Raw genomic sequence first — 20,206 nt, 5'->3', positions numbered from 1 at the left:
GTTACTATATTATGATTGACAAGTGGTGTACTATCTGTGGGCTGCAAACGGCAACAAATAGAGATTTTTGTATTTCTTTGTTGCCATTTAGCTGTCATTCAGATTTTGGTTACCTGGAAGTGGTAAGTCTACAACTTCTACACTATTGAACTTCTCTTTTATGTATAATCACAATTTGGATTGTTCATGATGGGTCATTGTGAACAATTTTGCTTTCATGTTAAAAAAAAAAACTCCCAACCTTGTTTCATAGTCTGTCTAATTTGAGACTAAACCAGTTTTCCTATTCAGATGTATGATGAGAGATGAGGGAGAAAGATTGGTACTTGGTTTAATAAATCATGCTTTGAACATGTTTTTCCTTTTACATTTTTAGAAGTTAAATTTGTTAAACGTCGGTAGTTCAACTGTGTGAAATATGTTTCTGAACTAGTAATATGCCAAGCTTAGGAGATCACAGTTCATGTACTGAGCCTTTAGTACCCTAAATATTAAGGCAGTATAAAGTTTCATTTCAATGTTTTCATTTGAAGGCAATTAGATATCAACATCATGAACTGGATCATGGATTTAATTTAAATTATCACTGTGAATGTGAATGTACTTAAATTGATTTGTAAAACCTGAGTTTTACAACCTGAGTTTTCCAAATTCAAATTATCCAACTCAAATTATCAAATTCTATGGATCTAAATCCACAGTTTAAATTGGAATAAACTACACACATCTTTTAAATTGCATTCCAGCTCATTTTAGTCCTTTGTGTAAATTGAAGTATATTTCAATATACTTTATAGATATAAAAGTAAATACTTTTATATCTGATTAAAGTTTTTAATTCTTAAAATAGAAATAAAGCTAATACCAGATCAACTTGAAAAATTGTGTATGTGTATATAGTATAATCTTGTTAAAATGGGACCACCATTTGTTAAATAAACTATAATAAGCTGAGTTAATACATTTCTGTAAGACAGAATTCATGGCTTACATCCTATACTTCTAGGCTGAGAGAAGACAGCTATATCCAAAACAAACATTATCATGTTGAACCCAGTCAAACCTACATCTGTATTAGACATACATAGGTATTCTTCAACTAAACTCCATTGGTGCCAAACACTATAGAGAATAAAAATGGGTTGCAAGAGTTTGTAGTCCACAACATCTGGAAAACTTAAGTGACCTCTCAGTAGTCTAAACTCCTGAGTAACTAATGAGACAATAAATCCAACTCAGAAAAGTTTATTTCTGAATAAACATTTAGGATCTATAATCAAAATAGAAGAAGAAACAGCTACCATTCATTTATAAGAATATTTTCTCTGTTCAATTTTTTGTAATCCATCTTGCAGCTTAAAGTCCTCTGGACTCTTTCACATATTCTAACACATTAGAATTAGAATATTGCTATTCTTTTAATTTACACATGTAGCAATCGATTAATTTTAATTTCCCCTTCTAAGTTTTAGACAAGACATTTTTGAAACATGCTGGTTTTATGTAATTAAAACCACATAAACATTGTCTTTCCTAAGTAATGCTCACATAAAGCGGATCTAATGAAATCATTAGAAAAACTGATCTCATAAGAAATTTTAGTACACTTACATGGGGAGATATAATCTGGATCCTTTTTGGAATTCAAGCACTTCCCTCTTTTTCAGTTATAATGCTTCAGCCAGCTCTATCTGTTTTCCTTCAGTGCTCTGAATCACATGCATTCACCCTTCATTTAAATGACCCACCTTCAATTAAGCATAACCTGTTGGACAAAGATGCTGACTCCACCCCAGGTACAGAGTAGAGTCAGTCAATTAACACATTCAATAACTACTAATTTAAAAAGTGAGAAATATCGTTCATATGTTGGAGTTATAGAAAATGAGCCAGGATGTTTGGTTATTTTCCTATATTTTTACCTAAGAAATACCTCTGAAACCTACGAACTTTATGGCGAATTACTTTTAACTACACTGAGATGGACCAAGGAAGACCCTCCTATGGCCATAAACACTATTTATGTAAGAACTCCGAGCTGTTTCATGAGAAAAGACTAAAGCTTTATTTTATCCAGGCCATTATATATTTTGTTCATTATAGCATGGATAAAAATGGAAGACCAGCCAATATTTGCTTCTCATACTGCTGCATTCAGAGAATTTACACTCGTGTTTTCTGGATTGCAGCTTGGTACTCATAAGATAAATTCATGCAGATCCAGTAGGCGTGGTTAAAGAACAAGTACAAAAAGAGAAATAGTTTTAAGAAATCAATCTAACCAGGTCATGTTTCAGCTGTAGGCATTTGTGGACAGTAAATAATAATTTAGAAGCTCTTTGAATGACTAGGTCGTGCATGGATTTGTTTTTCTTTTAATGAGTTCAGCAATCCCTTGCTTGCTTTTGCCAAACATTATTTTTTTCTGCTGGAAATGACTTCCTGGTGAGTCATAATGGAAAGATGGAATATAAAAGCCAGAAATTCACTGAAATGCTGATGCGAAAAACATGGCACCTGCTTTGTTTGATGACTTAATAGCTATTAATAACATTTAACGTCAGCACTAACATCTCTTCAAATCTGGCTTGCAGAAACAGCCAACGGAGACTTGCAGACTGGGAGGGAAATGGATACGCATTTGTAATCCCTGGGATTATAGAGCCAAAAGTAAGCAGCCTATTGACTAAATTTTGGCAGTGTAATTTTTCAGCTAAAATGAAAGAAACAAGGTGGGAATGGGAAGAAAAGGTTAAAATACTGCCATTCATATCTTAAAAACCATCACCAAATCCCTATGCAGTCCATTTAAAATAAAGAGCAGTGAAACATCATTCTCTTAGCCAATCAAGAGATTTAGCGGCAACTCCACTGTGTTTTACACAAAGAGATTACTATGATTCTGCAGAGACGTGGTTTATACCTCGCTGAAAACCCAAATGTGTATTTTGTTTATATTTAATTTAACAATAACCCTAGCTACTGTGATTTATAAGCCATGGTTTATGTTTTAGCATTAGATATAAACAAAATCAATTGCAGTTTCCAATATAGCTGTGTAGAACATTGTAGTGCTATGTAGAGTATAGCACTGTGTGGATTTTGATACAATATATATTCAATTTTGCAAAGCAAAGGTTCATTCAAATATCTTGGTTTAAGTGTATGCACACACACACACACAGACATTTCTAATCTTTACAGTATATAAATAGATTAGAATTTATATAATTTTTATATAATTGTTATATAAATCCACATTTTATATCCACATATTCGACCACATTTGTATGTGCAAAGCAGTTAATGTAATACACCAAAGCTGTACCAGACATTAAGTGTGTCTGCAAATTTAGCACAACTTGTAGAAACAAAATAGCAACATTGATCTGGGGAGTGATATTTTACTTGAAAAGAAAGTCCACTGGCAAAGCACATGATTTTTGCATGCTCAGGCATGTCACCTTCTCTCAAGACGCTCCCTGCTGTTGCCTGACATGAATCAATTAAGCAGATCAAGCTGTTCACTTTGACTTCTTCCAGAAAGAATGTACCTAATGCTACCAATCAAAAGGCTTTGTCTTGCCCTTCTTAAGCGTTTTTCTCTAGAAAATGCATGTAGGCAAATTATTAGATGGATTACACCCCAAGGTTTTCAAGGAACTGGCAGATGTGATCTCAGAACCACTGAACTATATTTTTCAAAGATCCTGGACCACTAGGGAACTACCAGAGGACTGAAAAAGAGCTGATGTAGTTCCCATCTTCAAAAAAGGGAAACAAATGGATCCAGGAAATTACAGACCTATCAGCCTGACTTCAATACCTGGGAAGATTCTGGAAAAGATAATCAAGCAACAAATCAGCGAGCACCTAGCGGCAAACAAAGTCATTACTAAAAGCCAACATGGGTTTGTCAAAAACAGATCATACCAGAGAAATCTTATATCATTCTTTAACCATTTGACAAAATTAGTGGACCAGAGGAATGCTGTGGATATAATTTACTTGGACTTCAGTAAGGCATTTGATAAAGTAGATCACAACCTACTACTTGATAAGATAGAAAAATGTGGGTTACACAGCATCACCACCAGATGGATTCGTAACTGGCTGACCAGCTGTACTCAGCGTGTGGTCCTCAATGGAACTGCATCTACATGGAGGGAAGTGTGTAGTGGGGTGCCCCAGGGCTCTGTTCTGGGCCCAGTGCTCTTCAACATCTTGATCAACGATTTAGACAAGGGGATAGATGGGGAACTCATCAAATTTGCAGACGACACCAAGTTGGCCAACACAATAGCCAACACTCCAGAAGATAGGCTTAAGATACAGGAGGATCTGAACAAACTGAAACACTGGGCGCTATCTAACAAAATGAAATTCAATGGTGAAAAAAGTAAAGTTCTACATTTAGGCAAGAAAAACCAAGTGTACAGATATAGTATAGGTGGTACCTTGCTCAATAGTAGCAACCGTGAGAGGGATCATGGAGTCCTAGTGGACAATCACTTAGATATGAGCCAGCAGTGTGCTGCAGCTGCCAAAGAAGCCAACACAGTGCTAGGCTGCATTAACAGAGGAATAGAATCAAGATCACGTGAAGTATTAATACCACTTTACAATGCCTTGGTAAGGCCACACTTGGAATACTGCATCCAGTTTTGGTCACCACGATGTAAAAAAGATGTTCAGACTCTAGAAAGAGTACAGAGAAGAGCAACAAAGATGATTAGAGGTCTGGAGACTAAAACATACAGTATAAGGAACAGTTGCTGGAATTGGGTATGTCTAGTTTAACAAAGAGAAGGACGAGGGGGGGACATGATAGCAGTGTTCCAATATCTCAGGGGCTGCCACAAAGAAGAGGGAGTCAAGCTATTCTGCAAAGCGCCTGAAGGGAGGACAAGTAGCAATGGATGGAAACTAATCAGGGAGAGAAGCAACGTAGAACTAAGGAGAAACTTCCTGACAGTTAGAACAATTAACCAGTGGAACAACCTGCCTCCAGAAGTGGTGAATGCTCCAACACTGGAAGTTTTAAAGAAGAGATTGGACAGCCATTTGTCTGAAATGGTATAGGGTTTCCTGCCTGAGCAGGGAGTTGGACTAATGACCTCCAAGGTCACTTCCAACTTTATTATTGTTATTGTTATTGTTATTATATATCAGTGCAAAATATTAAAACTAAAAATGCAAAAAAGTGAAAATTAACGTAGGCATTTGTTTGAGTAATAACTGAAAGAACAATGATTTACAACTGATAGGCAGTGGAAGAGAGATTCAGACCTATGTCTGCTCCAGAATACTTGGAAATAATACATTAAAGGCCAGCTTAAGATGTGAAAAAGTTGCACTCTTCCCTGAAGCAGCTAGATTGAGAATTGTTAGGATAAATTTTCTTCCGTGTCTGTAGCACTTGGGGCCTATGCTGCTTTGCCCAATGATAAAAAGAAATAAATGTCTAGAAACAGAAGACATCATCATGGTTACCCTCCCTGATCACATATGTGATTCAGATGCCACAAATTGCTTAATAATAGGGCTGACCCTGGATGCACTTTAACACCTTCTTCAATTTTATGAGAACTGCTTATCCATTACTGATTCCCACATAGCTGAGAATTACTTCTAAAGAAGCTAGCCCAGTGGTGGCGAACCTATGGCACGGGTGCCAGAGGCGGCACTCAGAGCCCTCTCTGTGGGCACATGCGTCGTCGCCCCAGTCCTAGGCCTTCAGCTGGGTTTTATAAAACCCTTTCTCTTTAGGCCTCCACCGCCATGTGCAAAAAAAAAAAAAATCCAATCAATCAATCAATTTCAACTTCATGTGGGGAAAAAAAGTTCTTGCAAAGTTGGAATTGATTCATTGAACTTTTTAGTCCCACCCAGTCTGCCGTTACCACCGCAGCAGTGCCCACCCAATGGGCCACGCCCACCCAATGGGCCACACCCACCCAGCACCCGACGATGCATAAGTGGGTTTTGGGTTGCAGTTTGGGCACTCGGTCTCTAAAAGGTTTGCCATCACTGAGCTAGCCTGAATAGACCTGTTTAGACTAGACTAGACTAGACTAGACTAGACTAGACTAGACTAGACTAGACTAGACTAGAATAGAATAGAATAGAATAGAATAGAATAGAAAGGGATCTTGGAGGTCTTCTAGTCCAGCCTCATGCTCAGGCAGGAGAACCTGTACCATTTCAGACAAGTGACTGTCCAGTCTCTTCTTAAAAATCTCCAGTGATGGAGTGCCCATAATGTTTAGGAAAACAAGGTATAGATTTCTGGTTGGCATTACGTCACAACTCATGCAGATCACTATTTTTAAAATTCCTTATGTAAAAACAAGTATTCCTTATTCCTTTCAGACCACATAATTTTGCTTTTTTTCCTATAGGAATTTGTTTTGCATTGCTTTGTTTTTCTTCCTATGACAAGAGTGGGAATTGTAGTTCTCTGATTCAGGTTTTTTCCCTTCTAGGCCAAGGGCATGAGCTTATGGTTCTCCAGATACAGTTGCATTGGAGCTGTCTGCCATCCCAAACAGCATGGCAAATGGTGAGAACATATCTACAATATATTCTGGCTCCAGAACAACACTTAAAGTATGATTCTTCATTTACTACTTACAGTAATTATAACTTTCTTTCATACTACTGGTCTCACCAGTTCCTATCTGCCTCATCGTTGTGCTAAAGGAATAAACTAATCTTTAGCAATGAACCTCCAGAACTTTGGGATGTATAATTTCCAACCATTCTAACCACAAATTGGCCATGTTGGCTGGAGGTGATGGAAATTATAATTTAATAATTTGTTTATTTCACTGATTTGGGAAAGATTAGATGAAGGCTGTCAAACCAGAGTTGCAAAAATCTGTATGGCCACTAGACCAGAGGTCCCCAACCTATGGGCTGTGGCACGGGACCGGGCCACAGGCTATTGATCTGCAGGATGCAGAAATGACTGGCCGGTGTATGCACATGTGGGCGCACATCCCCCCACTTGCGCTAGCACCTGCTGCCCCGTTCGCCCATGCAAGCAGGCACGAACGGGGACACTAGCACGGGACAAATGTCCACAGCCCATTTGTGCATGTGTGAACAGGCCACTAGCCGCCATGGGGCTGCAGGGCACACAGCACCAGCACATGCCACATGCATGAATGGGGCGGCTATTGCCATGTCAGTATGCTTGGCTCTGTGCGCGTGCATGCACCAACTTTGAAGCTGCTCTCCTTCCCTCCGGTCATGAGCCTGGAAAGGTTGGAGACTTCTGCACTAGATTATGAAATATGATATATTTATATAGAATCAATGGGTGTTGCTTGAAACAATATGCAAGCATGCCCATTCAAATTTATGGGAAAGAAGTTGCTTTTTCTCCTCCAAGTGAGAATTTTTCAGAGAAATGTTCAAAGGTAGTCTACATTTTACTCCCCAGTAGCATATATAATTTTTTTCATTGCATATTTATGTTTCCAGTAGGCTACAACTTCCCTGGCTTCCCAGATGTCAATTATATTCTGAGAAAAAGTCATGGAAGAAGACTTTTCATTGAGAGGGCTATTCTACTCAGGCAGAAAGAGCAGCCAGAGAGGCTAAAGACTAGAGCAGAAGTCCCCAACCTTTTGGGCACCAGGGACTGGTTACATGGAGAGAGATTTTTCCGTGGCCCGGAGGGGGTGTTGTTTTGTGTGCTGCTTACATCCTGTGGATGGGGCTTTGTTTGTTTGTGCGGACTGGTTGCGGGCATGCTGCAGACCGGTACCAGTCCACAGACTTGGGGTTAGGGACCCCTGGACTAGAGGTATCAAACCTTGACAACTTTAAGATTTGTGGACTTCAATTCCCAGGATTCCCCAGCCAGCATGGCTGACTAGGGAATTTTGGAAGTTAAAGTCCACAGTCTTGAAGTTACCAAGGTTGGACACCCCTGCTATAGCCTGAGGGTGGGGTATGTGTTGGAAAAACTTATTACAATCAAATAAGTTCAAGACAGCCACCAAAAGAAAGTTGAAAACATCCTAAGGCTGAGAAAGAAAAACAGAAGCTTCTTTTGCAGAGACAAAATCAGAAGGAATTTAGTCACACTCTTTCCAACTAACCAATATTATGAAAAAGTCATAAGCTTTTGTGAGCTTTTGTGCCTTTTCATAAAATTGGCTAGTTGGAAAAGGCGCTATCCAGCTCCTTCTGATGTTTATCACCATGGTCTAAGACAGCTGTCTTCCTTCAGTTTCCTGGGAAAGACATGCTCAGGAAATGAGATGACAGACTTGGCAACATATGAACGGAGGGCCAAATCACAAGAGGATTCTTTTCAGATAAGTCGCTTTCTGACAAATATGCAGATGATACTCCCCTCCTCCATAGCTAATTCATTCAGATGATTTCCTAGATACATGAACCTGTTCCTGGAAAGCTTAATCAGAGGTAATCATGACTTCTGGTGGATGGAGCTTTATAATTTACAGACCGTGGGTTTTGGTTTCCCACAAAGGTCAGTTTTCCAAAATGCAGTTACCCTTGGGAGTGCTGGTAAAGAGACAGGAATCTTCAGAAGGGAAAAAAAGAAAAGAAAATGGTAGGCATTTAGTACTTAGGAGTTTTTCATGGTTATTGTGGTGTACCTCCCATAAACAATAATGTGCACATCATTTAGAAAGAACAAGAAGTCTTTTAATAAAGCAAGGTGCCTTATGGTCTGTGATTTATTGCTTTAACGTCATTTGCTAAACAACATTATCACACTTTCTAATTGGATCATGAGGGTTATTTAAAAGAAAAAAGCAGGCCATGGACAAAGCCAGCTTCTGTTGTCCCAGATGGCACAAACCTTCAGTGCTTCAAACACAAAATCTAATCTGCTACTCTAATGACAAAAATAATCTGGATCACATTTCCTATGCCAAACCGGCTCTAGTTCTACTAATAGCTGATGTTACTATCTTTTAGTCATAAAACCAAGTTGCTAAAAGGGTCAGGCCATATCTGTTTTCAAAAGCTAAACACATTTAAGGTTGGTACTTATTGACTCCCACATGTGTGATTTCAGTACACATAAACATTTTAGAGGATGTGGGAAATGTAGAAAGGAACCAAACAAATTACATTACTTAAGGGACATGTATTGTAAACCAGGGGTGTCCAATCTTGGCAACTTTAAGACTTGTGGACTTCAACTCCCAGAATTCTCCAGATTGGCTGGAGTTGAAATCCACAAGTCTTAAAGTTGTCAAGGTTAGACACTCCTGTTGTAAATCTTGCTAGTAAAGAATTTTTTTAGTTATTTGTGAACATGAAGCAGGATTGAGCAGATTTTGGGTTTATGGGATCTATTCTGATTTTTACAGCATCCTGGGATCCACAAAGTCGACTTAGGTACTAAAAGCAGCTGTGATTTAGTCCTAGATTTAAGGACCAGGCTGCCCCTGAATTCAAGTTTAATTTAAGAATTTATTGCCAGTATAGAATTGAATTCAGCCTGGTCACATAACAAATCAGTCCCTTTCCTTCTGCCCAGCTTTCAATGTACTAATTTAAAAGGGATGGAGCAAAATGTTTGTTACAATTGTTGCTATTATTGGGTATATAAACCTTTTCTATTACAGATTATCTTCTTAGATCAGACATATACATATAGAAATGTTCTCTATATTTATCACCTGCACTGGAAAATTTATATGGAGGAATTTGCTCTGTCATGGATACATCATCATACAGAGAAAAAATGTATTCAGCGATGTCTGCTCAAAACTGTTTCATATAGTGTTGCACTAAGTTTATTTTGGGTGTTGAGCTTTGGCTTTTACTTATTGTGTAAACCTAGAAAATGTCTTTATTAACCTTCATTTATGGCTTAGTCCAATGAGTAAAATCAGCCAACAGTGGCTTGTTCAAAAAGGATGGTTAACATAAACTATGGCTAAACATAATGTGTGCTCTCAGCCACTGTAATCCGCAAGTCTCGTTTTTCCTACAAGAGCTGACTTTAGTTCAGAATGATACTAGAGAATAGATTTTTGTTGTTATTATTCCTGTCCTCTTTTGCTAAACTTGTCCCAATCTGTTTACCACATTGTTATCACATGCTCATCTCTAAGCTAAAGTGGCTGGTTTCATTATTCTATTATTCTAATGCTAAGCCAGGGTAGCAATAATATAAACTTTGTGCAAGTATTTTTCTTCCAACTTTCTGAAATTTTGACAATAATTGTGGCATTTCCTGCTTGTATACAGTATCTGGATTGTCCACAAAAGCCTCTCTTCAGTAATGCACTTCTCTCCTGCGGAGGAATTGTTCTTAAAAATACAGAAACTCTATCTTCAGACTTTAATAGTTTAATCAGGAGAGGAGCCAAAATAGGCCAGACTCATTGGCTCCAATCCTAAAATTATCTATACCCATGAAATCCCTATTTTAAAATAATATTCCAAGTCTCCAACTTTGCAGAACTGAACCTAATCTATATATAAGATTAGAGCAATGCTTGGGTCTTCATTGTTGACATGGCAGTTTGAGAGGATCAAATGCATGCATCTACAGTAATTTATATCTCAATCCTCTCATGATTGCTGACATTTAACTTTCTCTTCCCCACACCAAGTCTTCAATATTACATCTGTTATGGCATAGGGGGCTTTGTGGCATCACAATCTAGATTATTATAAATCATGGGTGGACAACCTGTGGGTCTCACTGTACCTGTTTGACCAACTATGGATGCTGCCTTCACACCAGTGATCTCAAGTTGAGAAATTATCCCAGTGGTGGTACATTCTTCCAGGCAGTTCTTCTACTAGTAACTTGCTGTTTGGTAAAGTGTCTGGGAGTTCTTACAATCAACAATCCAGCAGGAATAATAGCAGGAAGGGAAAAGATATTTGCATTTCTTGTGTCTCTTAGTAATCCTGGTCAATATTGTAGTGTTTCAGCAGTTTGTCAGCAGAAGTAAACAGCTGATAAAATCATTTTGTGATGCCAGGGATCTCCAGTTGGGTCATTGAAAGGAATGAAGAAATAACAAGGCTTCTGGCTTTTTTTTTCTTTTTTCTTTTGCTGAGATAAAGACTTATTGTTAGAAAGGAAAAAGCTTTTTGGGGAACCAGATTAAAGAGTGTAGAAGCATCAACGGACACATAAATTCCTGTATCTAAACTTGACAATGAATTTGGCCCTTGGACCAGTATTTCGTAATCCTTGTTCTGGAGACTTCTAATTGGTATGGCATACCCAGAACTTGATATATTATATCAGGTTCTATATATAGTTTTCTGAAAAGCCTAAAGTAACTTTGGGAAGTTGTGGATTTATTTACATTCCCAGAAACGTTACACATTGTTGTGGTCAAAATGCTAGCTCTGGGCTGCCATAACTATTCCTTGAATAAGAACTCTGTAAAGCAGTTTGGGCAAGTGTTAAAATTGGCCAGTGTTGAAAATAAAACACTCTATAGACTTTCTTTTAACAAATAAATGATTTTTTCTCTATGTCTGCTTTTAAAAAGTGAGGCAATTGTTGAAGACAGATTCTATAAATTTTCTGTTGAATGGTCAGTTTTGGCTCAGGACATCTGGGACAAGTACAACCAGCATATATCAAACTCCAGATTTGTGAGTAACTGTAATATTCTCACGTAGAAAGTAGTTCAGTATAGTTATCAGCTAATAGTTTGGATGTTTCACAGGCAGTTTTCCTTAAAATACATTTTCCCTTCAATATTTCCTTTGGCCAAGTAATAACTCAAACCATCTGCAGGAACTACTTCAGTTCCATTGATATTTACCCAGCTCCAATTTTTCGCCAATAAGCACTTCAAGCTACAAAAATGATGACATAAGTGGTGTAGTGCACACAAGAAACAGCTACCATACAGCAAGTAATTTTGCCATTCACCTCAAATCATATATTTTCTCAGAAGCTGGTCCTATAATTAGCTGTTTTATTCAGTAATAAAAAAAAAACCCAAATTGCAAGATGGTAACTAGTTAAGGGAGAATATGTTTTCAATCAGGAGGGTACATGTTTTCTGGGCTAAAGACCACACATGGCTCTTGAGTGACAAGCCAACACCCGCATCCCAAAAAGACAACAGTGGGGCCAGGACAAAATTATTTTCATTTAGTTGACATTTATACTTAAATAAAATTACATAGCGTGTACGTTTGAATCACGAATTTTAAATATGTTGTCTTTTTTTCTGCCAAGTTAAAAATTATAACGTTGAGTTTTCTGAGTCTGTCCTAATTTCAGGGAGATATATGAATGAAAACTTTATCACAGCCATAGCCTAGCTCTTACCCCAACCAACAAGTGCTAAAGGGTTAGACATTATGTCCATCCTGCTGTGGTTTAAAAGAGCTGTGAAGACCAAACTCTTCACCCAGGCTTTTGGCAAGGAAGAGGGAAACCAATGTTTCTCTCCACTGCATACCATCCAGTAATCAAATGTAAGAAAAAATAAATAAAAAGCCTTTCCTACTTACTGCAGCCACACCTAATTTTGCACACCCAGTCAAGAACTGGATCTAGTATCATTTGCATCCAATGCTTGCACAGATCTGCTCTGTTGTTGAAAGATGAATTCATTCACTAGTGGCAATAAAATGTGAAAATGTATAGGGTCTCCCCTCCCCCCCCCATGTTTTTTATGCAGCAACTTGTTCAAAATAATTGTAGGAATAACTGAACATATGTAGTTCTCATCTAGATTTCCAAATTCCTGAAATGGAATGTTAAATCTTGCTGAGACTAATATCTTACCTTCCATTTCATTTGTCCTTGATCAAAACTCAGAATTAGGAAAAGCACTTGTCAAGTCCCAACTTGTATATCATGAGAAATCTAATTAGTCAAAGAATGTGTTTACTTTAGATCTGCTAAGCAGTGTTCCTGATGCCTAAGATATTTCTTTTAAAGCTATATAATTCAGTGTGCAGATTCCAGAATGAAATAAAGAGTTTTTCTATAGATTTCATTACTTCATCCTAAACTATAATCAGTGGGCATGTTTCTGTTGCTTTACAACAATACTGTAAGAAGAGAAAAAAAAAATACAAACATGAAAAGGGAAATGTAAAGAAAAGAAGAAAAAAGGAGCATTAACATTTTTTTTGTATTACAACAAATGGAAAGAAGCTCAAAGGCAAATCTATTTGCCAAGACTATGCAGTCATCAGCAACATACTAAATAGTACTTTTGTATGCAGATGTCACTATCTGGATTATGTAGTATAACTTTAAGGGCCTATTAATTGCACATTCAGAATGTTCTCATACAGTATTTAATGCTATTCAAAAATGCATTCAAAGTAGCAACATTCTCCTGCATTTTTTTACTCTATCACAATGATGGCGAACCTTTTAGAGACCGAGTGCCCAAATTGCAATCCAAAACCCACTTATTTATTGCCAGGTGCCAGGTGGGCATGGCCCACTGGGTGGGCATGTCTGTGGTGGCATGGCAGACTGGGTGGGTGTGGCCAAGGTGGGCATGATCACCTCGATGTTGCTCGTGGGGAGGGATGCCTGTGGGGGCCAGGCAGGGTTGGGGGAAATCCAGGGGGTCTCTGGCAGGTGGGGCGGTGGGCAGGAGGCTCATACTGCGGGGTGAGGTGAGGCAAGGTGAGGCAGGGCGGGGGTGCCATTGTCACAGGGCAAGGTGAGGCAGGGGGCGGGGTGGCTGCTGCCTGACACTATCGGCCCCTGCACACAGAGGCCAGCGAGCACATGGGGGTCGACAGTGTCTGTTAGCAGCCACAGCCTGCTGGCCCCTCGACTGGCGCTCTCTGGGGCTCCGCAGCCCACCGCCAGCAGTTCAGAGAAGCCGCCTCTGTGCTGGATGGCTGTCCGACAGCTGAGGAGGCAATGCAATGGGTCATGCCCGGGAAAAGGAGAGCATGCGAGGCCAGGAGGGATAGGACGGGGGGAAGGAAACCAGCCATGCTGGGATGCATCTGGCCACGTGGGACGTCGGCGAGTTAGCGGGCAGCTGGTTGAAGAGGGACGGTTGCCATCTCCGGGGCATGGCGCACGTGCCCACAGAGAGGGCTCTGAGTGCCGCCTCTGGCACGCGTGCCATAGGTTCACCACCACTGCTCTATCAGTTCTTGTTCTCTAATTGTATGCAGGAATGACCAGGGGTGGGGTGGGGGAAGAAAGAGGGAGACTGCCTAGAGGACTATCGGATAAGAAAGGGCATAGCCTACAGCTACATAATGACAGAGGAAGAGACTCAGAAAGAACCTCCTTTACTTCTCAGGCTGTAAAAGAGATGGTGGAAGATTTGTATTATCAGATTTGCAAGATTCTGTTAACATAGCCTTATAATAAAGTATAATTAACTCATCTGGTTGTGCTTCCTGTCTGGTCTGCCTGACTGACATGTTCAGTATAATCTAGATATGTTTTCAAAGCTGATTTCGGAAGAGAAGCAATTTTACAATAAATTATCTCCTCTAAAATAGTATATGGCAAGTTTTTTCGGCAGTTTTACCAGATTTACTCCTTTACTAGGAGTAATGAAGTCTGGTTAATTTAAAATCAGTTGGAATATTAAAAGATAGAGAAAATTTATCAAATGTTTTGTTGGCACATTGGTTTAAGTATATTACACTGTATGCTGGCAAAGGACAAATTGGAAATTGTCTATTTCCCAATCCCTTATACAGAATTAAATTTGAAAAATGTAACTGGATCAGTTTGTTTTTCTTCCAAAAACTTTAAGACAATTCTGGATATAAGAACTGCTTACTTTTTTTAAATAATCTAGTTAATTCATTGCAGCTTCTATTACTGTACTGGAATATTTCTAGGATATTCACAATAAAGATTATTTTTTGCTCTTTTTTTCTTCCTATCTTTAGTGCATGCTGTTTTTTGAAAAAGCAGTAATTAAGATATGAACTGTAACCCAGTATTTATACAGTATACTGGATATACAGTAGTGGCCAAAATTGCGGAAACCTTTTGGGAGAAGTGTACAGTAGAAATGCCACCTTTGGTTAAGTTTCCACCAATTTTTCTTCTAATTTCTTTATAACTGTAGCCTTGTTCACTTAATAATACTATTTTACATCGCTTTCTGGACAACCAGTCAACTCTTTGCACCATTACTTTAATTTTATTACGTTTTACAAGCTCACTAAATGAAAGAACACAAAAAACCCCAACCAACTTGATAGCGATTACATAACACACTGACAAATGTCCTCCTCTCAGCTTCAATACATGATATCAATAACTGAATCCTACTGTGATCTGATTGGCTCAGTGCCAAAACAAGATGACACCTGATTGGCTCTCTAAACATTCATGCTCATTGGCTACAATCAGATGAAGGAACGCTACCTGATATCAACCTAAGCAAGTTGTGCTTCCTTTTTCTGGTTATTTGGCTATAAGTTTTCATTGAAAAATGTAACTGGATCAGTTTGTTTTTCTTCCAAAAACTTTAAGACAATTCTGGATATAAGAACTGCTTACAGATAATTGAACAAACTTTGTTGCATTACATTCTTGATTAAATTATCTTTCCATTGATATATAATTTTATGGTACTACTCCAAAAAGAAAAGTGTTATTAGCCATCAAACCTCAAAAATACACTTTTCCCAAAAGGTTTCCACAATTTTGGCCACTACTGTACTATAAAATAAATAAAAATATACTCTATTCAAATACTGGAATACAGTATTTGTATTTCCAATATTTGAGGGGCTGCCACAAAGAGGAGGGGGTCCGCCTGTTCTCCAAAGCACCAGAAGGCAAGACAAGAAAAAATGGATGGAAACTAATCAAGGAGAGAAACAACTTGGAATTAAGGAGAAACTTCCTAACAGTGAGAACAATTAACCAGTGGAACAGCTTGCCTTCAGAAGTTGTGAGTGCTTCATCACTGGAGGTTTTAAAGAAAAGACTAGACAGCCACCTCTCTGAAATGGTATAGGGTCTCCTGCTTGAGCAGGGGGCTGGACTAGAAGACCTCCCCTCTTCTAGCTCTATTCTGATTGAACCCACTTGTAACCTTTTATGCAACTTAAGAAAGAGTTAAAATTTCAGATGCTATTTTAAGTTTCAGTTTACTGAATTCCTTCTCCTAATCCGTAGTGATATAAACAAACATGGAAAATATTCTACAAAGCATCTTTAGATTAAAAAAAACAACAGATGAAGTCGATGCAGATTTCCCCTCCTTTTACATAACTTCAGATGAATTGTAGGATTCCTTCTGTTATTTCTCCTATTTCCCTTTGCAGTTCACTAGGTTTAAACACCTGGGTTTCAAATATATATTTTTTTAAATTCAGTTTCTATGTCTGACATGTTTTGACAATTATCCAGCTATCCAAAGGGAGGTACAATATAAAATGCTAAAATAATAAAAATGAATATCCAGTGATGTTACCAAGATCACTGTAGAACTCAGCAGTTTGCAGGTAGGGTGGGACTGGAAGAGTCCAAGCAGTAATTCCTATGCATTCATGAAACACAACTGCTTTCTCTCATTGTGTCTCAGCCTAACCTATTTCATAGATATAGAATGAAATGGTGGGGAAAGAACCATCAGATGTTATTAAGTATGATGTTATGTTAAGCTAGGGTTGTCATATATTCAGGTTTTTGCAGATATGTCACCCTTTTTAATCCTTATGTTTTTGTTCATTTTTTAAATTTTTTAGATTTTGCTTTTCTTTTTTCCTCTGTCCTAACAATGGTTGTACAAAATGTCACTCCTGTGGCTTGGTGATTCATCTAGCTAAACAATAAAATTGTTTCAAAAATTATGAGAAAGGTCTAAGTACTTAAAGGGATCTTTTAACACCTGTCAGTTGAATAAACTTCAGTAATAGGTTTTGCGTTTTACCCACACAAAAACCAATAATTATAGAAAGTGTACTATAGTCATGAAGGTATACACATAATTTATTAATGGGTTTTTATTATTTCAAGTTTCAATTTGAAAGGATAGAGATTGCTTCCAATTTGGGTTTTATTCTGCAATCAACTTACCTCATTCAAGGTATGTTATGAAGGAGGCAGTTAGTGATTTCATCAGCTAAACACATCATTTTCAGTGTTTTTCAAATATTTTCCTATCTTTTTTCTTACTAGAAATATCTATGAAAAAGAAGTAAAAGAATAGCATAAAACAGGATTTCTCAACCTTGGCAACTTTAAGGTGTGTGGACTTCAACTCCCAGAATTCTTCAACTCCCAGAATTCCACAGCCTGAAATGTTCCACACCTTCAAGTTCCCAAGGTTGAAAAACATTGGTGTAGAATAAGAACTTCTCTATGCAACATGATCCTTGTAACTCTTTCTGTGCATTCACACTGGATGAAGATCCTTTACTATCACATGACTTAGCAGATGCTGATACAGATTTGTAACTTCTTTTGTAAAGTTCACAAAGGGTATCAAGATGCAGGCAAACCACAGCAGAAAAGTATTGTTGCCTTGCTAGAGACTCATTATTTACTATTTACAGATAGTCCTTGACTTATCACCACAATTGAGCCAATTTCTGTTGCTAAGTGAGACATTTGTTAAACAAGTTTTCTCCATTTTATGAGAAATGGAGAATATAGCAATTTCTTGCTACAGTGGTCAAGTCAGGGGTAGGCAACCTTGGCTCTTTTATGACTCGTGGACTTCAACTCCCAGAATTCCTGAGCCAGCATGGGTTAGGTGAATCACTGCAGTTGTTAAGTTAGTACTACAGTTGTTAAGCAAATCAGGCTTCCCCATTGACTTTGCTTGTTGGGTTACAAAAGGTGATCACATGACCCTGTAACCATCATAAGCATGACTCAATTGCCAAATGTCTGAATTTTGATCACGTGATCAAAAGGGGGTGCTGTAATGGTATAAGTGTGAAAAAGTGTCACTTTTTCAGTGCTGTTGTAACTTTGAGCAGTCACTAAATGAACTGTTGTAGGTCAAGAACTATCTGTACTATTATCTAAGCCACTGGTTTTCAATCTTATTCTCCCAGAGTTCCCCAGCCAACCATGGTTACTGAGGTTGAGAAATACTGAATCTAAGTTACTACTTACTCTGAAAAACTGAAAGCTAAACTAGATAGGCCTTTGCCTAAATTAGGACTGCCCTTCTTATGTAACCAAGCTGATTAATGCCTTGGAGGAAAGGTAAATATAAATTTGTAACAAATACAAAACAATGATAAGTTGAGAAAGACACTAAATATGGTTCATTCATTTTCTTCCATGCACGATTAAAAAGATTTAAAATGTAGTTTGAATATTCTGTGTTGCATTGATTTGATTTTAATAAACTTCAGAGATGATTTCAATTAATACAGAACACAGTAAAATTAACAAGATAATGAGATTTAGATATCGGGATAAAAAGCCGTGGAGACTACAGGAATGTGTCAGTATTTTTATTTTTAGAATTACTCAAGGTAAGAAAAAAGAATCATATATTTCTACGACATACTTGGGTGGATGGAAACCAAAAACACCAAGCATAGTACTGGGGTTGGAAATGTTTTCCTATATTTTGCTGTATTGTGTGACACTGAGAGCCAATAAATAAACTCCTGAAAGCTAATAAATAAGTTTCTCACAAGTTAAAAAGAATCACTGATATAATCCTACCCTTTAGAGCAGTTACATTAACATAACTCATGTTAGCATAACATTCTTATTTGGCTTTATGACATATGGGAACATTACTCCAATTATATATGCTTAAAAAAATAAAATATACTTTCTACTTTGATCATCACATGGGCTAGCAAACAAATATCCTGAGAATGATTGTAAAATGAAAGTTTCAGTAAGAAATACAAAATATAAAACAAAGGTCTTTTTTTTGGGTAACACTGCAAACTTGAGTTGACAATATACATCAAGCTTTCTGTTGTCAAGGATTTATAAAAGTGTGATTTAGGATGTACTTACCTAGTGTTCCTTCCTTTAAATTAAAAGAGAGTCTTCCTTAAACTAAACAGAAAGAGAGAACTCATTTTCCCAAGTCCTTCACTGCCTTTCACTCCTCTGGGTTGGGATCCCTTTCCCCCTGGATCACATGAAAGAGTTCTATTAATGTGAATTGGCTTAGGTTTGAGAACACAGGGCTGGATAACACCGAAGGGTGAGGAATCTGACCCGGGAGCTCTAAGCTGCATGTACGTCACTGCTCTACAGGAGCTGCAGGAGCTATCAGCTATTTGATCGGGAAAACATTACAAATAAAAGGCCTTTGTTATGTGCTTCAGAGCTAGCTCAGGTGCTGGTGTGTCCTTTTCTCTCACATAGTCTTAACGGATTCTGCTCTCTCTCTCTCTCTCTCTCTCTCTCTCATTTATACACACACATTTATAGGAATATAAATACCTATATGCTGTATCTCTAACACACACAGAGGTGCAGGATAAAGGTATTAATATTTCTATGGAAACTAATCAAAGAGAGAAGCTATCTAGAAATAAGGAGAAATTTTCTGACAGAACAATTAATCAGTGAAACAGCTTGCCTCCAGAAATTGTGTGTGCTCCAACGCTGGAAGTTTTTAAGGAGACTGGACAGCCAGTTGTCTGAAATGTTATAGGTTTTCCTGTTTGGGCAGGGGGTTGGACTAGAAGACCCCCAAAGTCCCTTCCAACTCTGTTATTCTATAAAGGTGTGGGTGTGTATCCCATTTTGTCTGCTTAAAAAGAACCTGTCATTCCCTCATCAAAATTTAAAGTTTACATGCATAATATTGGGTAAACACATGATGCAACAAAGGTATCCTCACCAAAAACTCTTTTCTGGAGAATCATGTATACCAGTCATGAGAGCCAGTGTGGTGCAATGGCTGGATGCTGTCACAGGGTTGGGGAAACCCGGGTTCAATTCTACCCTCAGCCACAGAAGTTCACTGGGTGATTAATTGGCCAGTTACTCTCTCTCAGCCTAAGAGCGGCATGGTGGCCAGGAGTTGACAGTTTCAATTCTAGGCAGGAACAGATGTTTCTCTATTTGGGTGCGAAGAGAACATATCTGCTGCGAACTCCACATAGGTATCTGGAAGGACATCTAGCCAGTAAATACTCAGCTCCATTCAGTCGCCCCAATTTCACCCCAATACAAGGGATTACAGGATCGTAAAAAGAAAAAAAAAACCTCTCTCAGTCTATGCTACCTGAGAAGATTGTGGTATGGAGAAATGAAAAGAGATCCAATATCTAT

At 38.1% G+C, this 20,206-nt stretch overlaps 1 protein-coding gene across 1 annotated transcript in view; it reads right to left on the bottom strand.

Annotated features, from left to right (window-relative positions):
* Window positions 1-19,064, bottom strand: part of LOC107288610 — a 40,326-nt gene extending 21,262 nt beyond the window's left edge. The window contains exon 1 of the mRNA XM_015817249.1: window positions 18,935-19,064. The gene's annotated coding sequence lies outside the window, so the exon portion shown is untranslated. The remainder of the gene's footprint in view (window positions 1-18,934) is intronic.
* Window positions 19,065-20,206: the final 1,142 nt, after the last annotated feature.

Source organism: Protobothrops mucrosquamatus, unplaced genomic scaffold, assembly GCF_001527695.2.
Source record: "Protobothrops mucrosquamatus isolate PMUCROS unplaced genomic scaffold, P.Mucros_1.0 scaffold566, whole genome shotgun sequence".
Taxonomy (NCBI): domain Eukaryota; kingdom Metazoa; phylum Chordata; class Lepidosauria; order Squamata; family Viperidae; genus Protobothrops; species Protobothrops mucrosquamatus.
The sequence above is the reverse complement of the archived record's forward strand: the minus strand, read 5'-3'. Positions and strand labels throughout refer to the sequence as shown.